The 6,805-nt window shown below is 29.1% G+C and overlaps 1 long non-coding RNA gene across 3 annotated transcripts; it reads right to left on the bottom strand.

The window, feature by feature from the left end:
* Positions 1 to 496: 496 nt before the first annotated feature.
* Positions 497 to 3,570, bottom strand: LOC107623723 (uncharacterized). 3 transcript variants are annotated; one of them, XR_015892458.1, is made up of 11 exons: positions 3,354 to 3,570; positions 2,952 to 2,991; positions 2,753 to 2,866; positions 2,553 to 2,650; positions 2,278 to 2,440; positions 2,096 to 2,176; positions 1,606 to 1,709; positions 1,364 to 1,434; positions 1,069 to 1,114; positions 859 to 937; positions 497 to 754 (listed from the first exon to the last, which is right to left on the bottom strand). It is a non-coding gene; the product is annotated as an uncharacterized LOC107623723 (long non-coding RNA). The 3 variants fall into 3 exon arrangements; XR_015892457.1 differs by lacking the exon at positions 1,069 to 1,114 and having other exon boundaries at positions 3,354 to 3,569; XR_015892456.1 differs by lacking the exons at positions 1,069 to 1,114; positions 1,606 to 1,709 and having other exon boundaries at positions 562 to 754; positions 2,278 to 2,650; positions 3,354 to 3,552.
* Between the last annotated feature and the right edge of the window lie 3,235 nt (positions 3,571 to 6,805).

Here is a 6,805-nt window from a genome sequence, read left to right as displayed (position 1 = left end):
AACTGCCGTCGATTTAATTATTTAGATACCGACAAATTCTTTGTCTATATTTTTGTTTTTTTTTGTCTATTTTAAATTTAAAAAGCGACAACGCTACCGTCGATTTTAATAGCTATATGTTTTTTAAATATTTTTTTAATTGAACCGCCATTTTTACCGAGTAAAAATGACATTTTTTCTCGTTTAAAAATTACAATCTAAAACCATACATATAAGTAGTTATTGCAGGTCCTCCTTGTAAGTTGTAACCACAGAATAATTGGCCATGATTTTGATGGATCTTTCACTCTATAAGGACTCTTGTAAAGCTACCAAAACATGTGAGCTTCTGTAATATAATAATAAATAATAAATAAAGAAATTACAAATTCAATTATTAATTTGGAGATGATGAGAGAGTATGGAATGAATTGAAGAATTTATAGACTTACTGGGTCTGACAAGTTTCTTCTTCATTATTCTTACCTGCAATTAAAATATTGTCAAGACAACACACTTTGGGAAGCACATTTATAAATAAATAAAAATCATTCCTAACATACAATATGTCATTCATTCATGTTACTAGAATGTAAAGAGTTTATAATATTAGCTCTCTAAAGAAAATGTTCTAACAAAAGTTACTAAAATATCATCAAATCAAAATATCTCGGTGGTGAACTGAGTATGAGCAAGCGGTTCTAAGAACTTGTTAAAAGTCTTCCTGTAGAATTTATTGTACTCTTCCTTTTCGACTTCCTTGAGGCTGCCTCATCTACAAAAAGTGGCTATGAAGTCAATATAAAAGGCACCATCAAGAATATGTTAAATGCATGCCATTGACTCCCTAACACCATGCAAAGCAGATATCCAGCTCACCTATATTGGGTTTGTTTCATTGGCCAATTTCCAGTCCCAATACTTTTCAATTTTTGTATTTTGTCTTCTTTTTCTCACCCTGAAACAAGAGTGCAAGACACATTTGGTATTAACAACATATTTTGAGAAAGATACATGTTGTTAAAACATACAGTTGTAGGATAATAATAAAGAATAAGTTGTTGTTAAGACATATTTTGAGAAAGATACAATGTATTTTGAGAAAGCTATCTATTTCTTTGTCTTCTTCTTCCACCTGTGTAGGAAAACAATAAGGAATAAGTTGTTATTTCATTTGCAAATCCTTTATGCTACATGTTTTAGCTCTTTATACAATCCAATAGCAAAGTAAGATTCAACGTGTATGAATTGAATCCAAATAGAATGAAATCACCTTAACATAACATTCAGTTCTATTGACAGTTCTAATAAAGTGAAAGAAATACGAAAAGGAAAGAAGCTTAATTTCTTTCTATACAGGAAAACTTTTGAAAAGGAAACTTACATGTTTATAAGAACTATATCTGAGACCGCTAGAACAAATTGAGAACTCTGTCTTTCAAATAAAGTATCACCCTGCAATAATGATAATTTTAGTACACAAGGAAACAATCAAATTTCAAGATTTGTAACTATATATTATTTCTGCTTTAATTTTTAAATTTCTCTTATTTTATAACCTTCATCATTAGTTGTAAGATGAATCAATAAGGCTAATTTAATGAGAAATGATATTTGCAACTTTACCATATGCAGAAATCATCAATGAATCCAAGTACGGCATTAAGGTCCAAATCTAACAAATGGCATTCTTTTCCTCTCAAGAATGCTGCCACAATCTCACTTTCCACCTTTCAAATTTTGTACGTGTAATATTAAATCATAAGGACAGACAGTATGCACAATCAAACCAATATAAATATAAGTAATAATTCTCTCACAAAAAATCAGCACACATGTTACAAATTACTTATAGCAGCAACTATTTAGTCAAATAATCATGAATGATTTTTAGGATGGTAATATGGTAGTGAACCATTCAACCGGCGTGACTATGAAACAGTGAACAATTAGTTTTCATAAGATGAGGCTCACTACCTAGATATGCCAAGTTCCAATATCCGATTAGCAGTTTTAATCTTGTTCTTTGATTCCAAGTGCAATCCATAGGAAATGTAGAAATCAGAATGATTTGTATAGGTAATATATTCTCAGCAAAGGAAAACATTTAAAATACCTGCAATTTAGATTCGAAATCCTCTGGCAACCAGTGCATCAAACTGCATTCATGATTCAGTTCAAGCTCTCCAGCCACAACCTGTGAGCAAGGAGAAAAGTCATCAACATGTCAACATGCCAATCTAGAATCTACAATAATATGAGCAAAACATAGCACTCTGAATATAGCAAACATCGTACCCCTCCAGTGCCAGCAGCCATTGCAAGAGCAATGAGAACACTAGCTTTCTTTAGAAAGCTTCATGAATCAGATCCTGATATGCACTATATTGGGAGGCAATGGCTTGAGAACAAATTCTTGCAGTGTGAACCAAACTACCATGATTGTATAGTTAGTCATGTTCTCCAAGTAATCAATGCACAACAGCAAACAATTCACAGCAGAGTCAACTACACATTTTCCAACCAAAGCAAAAGAGAACGAGATTGGGAAAGAAGCCAGCAGAAAAAATTACAATTGAAGTTCCATTGCTTCATCCTGATTGGCAAAACAGAGGTCTATATTGCCAGACTCCAATAACTTCATAAGTGGTGGCTTAAATTTCCTCACCATCTTGTCAAAGAAAAGAAGTATTAGAAAACAATTAGCTTCATTAATTTTTTCATGGAAGAGAATAATAAAAGAAGAAGAAAAACAAATTGTGGTGGTTAGTACCTCAAAACTGGCCAAATCCAAAGAAACAAGAAAACCTTCCTGTTTGGCCAAAGAGATTGCTGCTTGAATAACTTCCAAATTGAGAATTGCATACCTCAAAACCAGCCACAAGTGCTACAAAAAAGAAATAAATGTGATTGCTTCTTTATAATACAGAGACATTTTAGGAAACCTGTGTAGAGAATCAGTGAAAACTTACTCTTGAGAAACTTCGATGCATTTGGAAATGTCTTCAATAGCTGAGAAGTTTCAGAAATAAATATATGAAAAGGATTGATCACATATATCATTGAGAAAAGTAGTGAATCATTTACAAATGCTGAGCAAATTTTTTATTGATGAAAAAAAAATCAATTGAAGAACGAAAGAATGAGAGTAACTGATTTTGATTGAGCACGGTCAATTGAAGGCAGCAGCAACAACGGCGCAGAGAGATGAAGCGATTGATGAAATGTGATGAATTGATTATGCTAATTAGGTTTCAGTGATGCGATTGTTATTAACAAAAGCAAATTCAGAATTTCATTATGAAAATAGTAGATAGTAGATACAACAACCGCAAAAATAAGTATAATAATCAGAGAGACTGAGAGGAACTTACATGAACAGGATGGCGCGGCGGCGGGTTCGGCGGAGGAGGAGAAGAAGAAGAAGCTGCTCTGCTTTCCGACGGAGGACGGCGGATTTTCTCAATCGTCGGAGAAGAAGAAGCTCTACTGATCTGCTCTCTGCCTCTCTCTGTGACGGTGACTCCGTCTCTGGTCCCTACTCTCAAGCGTTGGAGAAGAAGAAGCAGCAGCAGCTTCACTCTGAACTCTAAAATTATTTTAGTTATAATTTTTTTATTTTAGATTCGATAAAATATAAAAGTTATTTATTTTTTTAGTTTATTTTATTGAGTATTATTATGATAGTAAGTTATATTTTTATGTTTTATATCATAAAAAAATATATTATAAAAATAATTTAAATAAATTAATTCTAATAATTTTGTTATATGCATTTAAAACATGTTCGTAAATAAAATATATACAATATTAATCGTTTTAATGAATTTTTACATAATATGTTATGATACTAATATCATTAAAAAATAAATTTTAAAATAACTTACTTTCATGTATGTATTATAATATATAAAGATTTTTTTAGTTATTATAAATATTAAAATATTTTTATATGGTAGTAGGTGTAAAGATTAAAAGAAAAAATATTTAAAAATAAAAAAAATATTTAAATTTTTCAAAATTAAAAAATTTATTTAATTAAAAAGTGATTGATAATAATCTTTTTCAATTTAAAGATTGTAATTTGTTTTTTAGTTTAATAATTTAATTATTTATATAAGGTAATTATTTATTTTATTTTTTAAATAAAAAATAAAATTATATAATATGCAATAACTTTATATACTTAAATTATTAATTTTTATTCAAAAAAATTGGAGAGCAAGCCTATACTTACCCCTTTATCCGTCTCCGAGTATTAATAAATTATTAAAAATAGAATTTAAAAAATATTTTTTTAAATATATAAATTATAACTTTAAAAAAATTAATATTTTTACTTTTACAAAAATAAGAACTCTCCAATATTTTTAGTGAATAAAAATTTATTGAAGATAAAAACATTTTTAAAATTTTTTGAAAATTAATTTGGATATTTACTGTAGTTTAATTTAGTTTTGGTAGTCATATAAGGAATTAAGTGGGCTAATTTAGATTGACCGAAAAAGGTATTTTTTTTATTGTTTAATACCAAAATTTTTTAATATAAAAAATTATTTTATATTTAGATAAAAATTAAAAAAAATTTAAATATCAAATATTTTTGATTTTATTTGGATAAAAAATATTTTTAACTAAATTTCTTAAAAAAACATGATGCAAAAGATTTTCATAATCGGTATTTTGTCTTTGTTTTTTTTCTCTTTTAATATTACTCACATTCTTTGTGACAAGAAACATAACATCTATAATTATAAAATAAGATAATAAAAAATTTTGTGTAATTATTATTCACTAATAAACTTAAAAATGATATATTAAGGGCTTGTTTGGGTGAGTTTTTGAGAAAAGATCTTTTTTATGTTAGCTTTTCGAGTTATCTTTTTTTAAAAGATCTTATAAAGAAGTAAAAGTAATTTTATGTTTGGATATCTCATGTAAAAAGGTCTTTTTATCTATCAATTATGTTTGGGTATAACAATATAAAAGTACTTTTTTGTTCATTTATTACACGAAAAACATCTTTTTTTTTTAAGAAAAAAGATCTTTTAAAAAAAGATGTAAATTACAGCTTCTCAAAAAAGATCTTTTTTTAATTTTACTAGTGCTTTTACTTTTACTACTAGAAATTTGCCAAACACGTTAAAAAATAAAAAAAGATCTTTTTTCATCGAAAAAAAATCTTTTTTTTAACAAAATAATGGCGCCCAAACATGCACTAAGTCTACTAGACTACAAGTCATAATTTTTTAAAAAAAGAAATTGCATCATTTCAATTCTTGGAAAGCTCCTTTTAAGTTATATTCATAATTTTACAAGGATATGATATTCGTACTACACTTGTGAACAAAATAGAAAAAGAAAAAACTTTAGAGTTTAAGTAAAATTCATAATTAACAATAAATAATAAGAAAACAAAATCCTATCATAGTTATGAAAATCGAATATGTACCGATAAAAATCGAAAAAGCCGGTCTATTTAAAAGATTTTCCAAAATATTATAGCTAAGATTCGAACCAAAATCTTTAGTTTTGAGACATCTTCTCCTTATCACTTAATCATTATACTTCTTGTTATTATATGTGACAAATGTAAAACTCGGATAATTAATGACTAATTAATGCATAAATTAAAATTTGTTTTAAAAAAAATTAGAAATGTGATTTTTATGACTTAATATGATAGAAAAAATTAAAACGAGAATTTTAACACCAATTTTAAAGAAATCGGCCCAAAATTGAGCCAAATGGCCCAAATCGGACCAACCCGACCCATATTGGGCCCAAGGCCCAGCCAAGCCTCATTAAATAAGAGAGCTCAGCACTCTCTTCTTCCCCACACAAGCAAAAACACGCGGCAAGGGGGAAGAACCATTCACAAAAATCACAAACCCTAACTTGTGATTCAAAGTGACGTAACTTTCGATTCGGAGTTCCGATCGTCTCACCGTTTGAGGCCACGCGACCGCGGTGTCGAGCTCTACAAAGCCCACAACCTTGTTCTTGAGGTAAGCTACGGTTTTATTTCAGTTTCCTCAGCCCTTAATTTCGAAAATTTAGTGGATGAAGTGTTGAGGTTTTTGAGTTTTGATGTTATAGGATCCAATTAGCTTGAAGAAAAAATTTCTTCTTGCCTCTTTGATCCTTGGGTAAGGTAAGTGATCTCAACCCTAGTGAAATTTCTGAATTAAGGCATTTGGGTATTGAGTTGTTGTGTTTGGATGTGATAATTATGGTTTATGTAGTGTGTATGTGAATATTAAAGCTTGATTGAGGTATTGGAGAGCTTGGAATGAGCTTTTGGTGCTAAAAAATCTGTTTGAAGGGTGTTGGAACATTGAAAATTGAGGAAAAAGTGAAATTAGAAGTATTTCAGGTTGAACGGAAATCGACCAAGGTATGATTTTGGTTTTCTATATCTAAAATGTAATGTAATGTGAAAACTTAGGCTAGTGACCCTAGGATAGGATTTTGAAATGTTGATGTAGTTGTTGGATGATATGGATTGATTTGAATATATGAATAATGGTAGAATGATTTTGAGTGGTGATAATTGTTGGTAAAGCATGTAAAGTTGTATGTGATATGGATTGATATGCTTAATTATTAGTAAGATTGAGGCTCTTGTTGGTGAGCATGATTTGGTATGTGATATTAATATGTATACTTATAGTGATTGATGAAATTGAATATTGATTTGGAAATTTAGATATGGAATGTTGATTATGAATTGAATTTATTGAATTGAGATTTCGTTAAAAGTGGATGAATTGGTGGGTTGAGGATTGAATGGGAAGTTGAAAAATGTGTTAGTGTGAAATATTTG

This window comes from Arachis ipaensis, chromosome B7 (assembly GCF_059453495.1).
Source record: "Arachis ipaensis isolate K30076 ecotype BB chromosome B7, ASM5945349v1, whole genome shotgun sequence".
Taxonomy (NCBI): Eukaryota; Viridiplantae; Streptophyta; class Magnoliopsida; order Fabales; family Fabaceae; genus Arachis; species Arachis ipaensis.
This window is presented reverse-complemented; position numbering and strand designations above follow the sequence as displayed.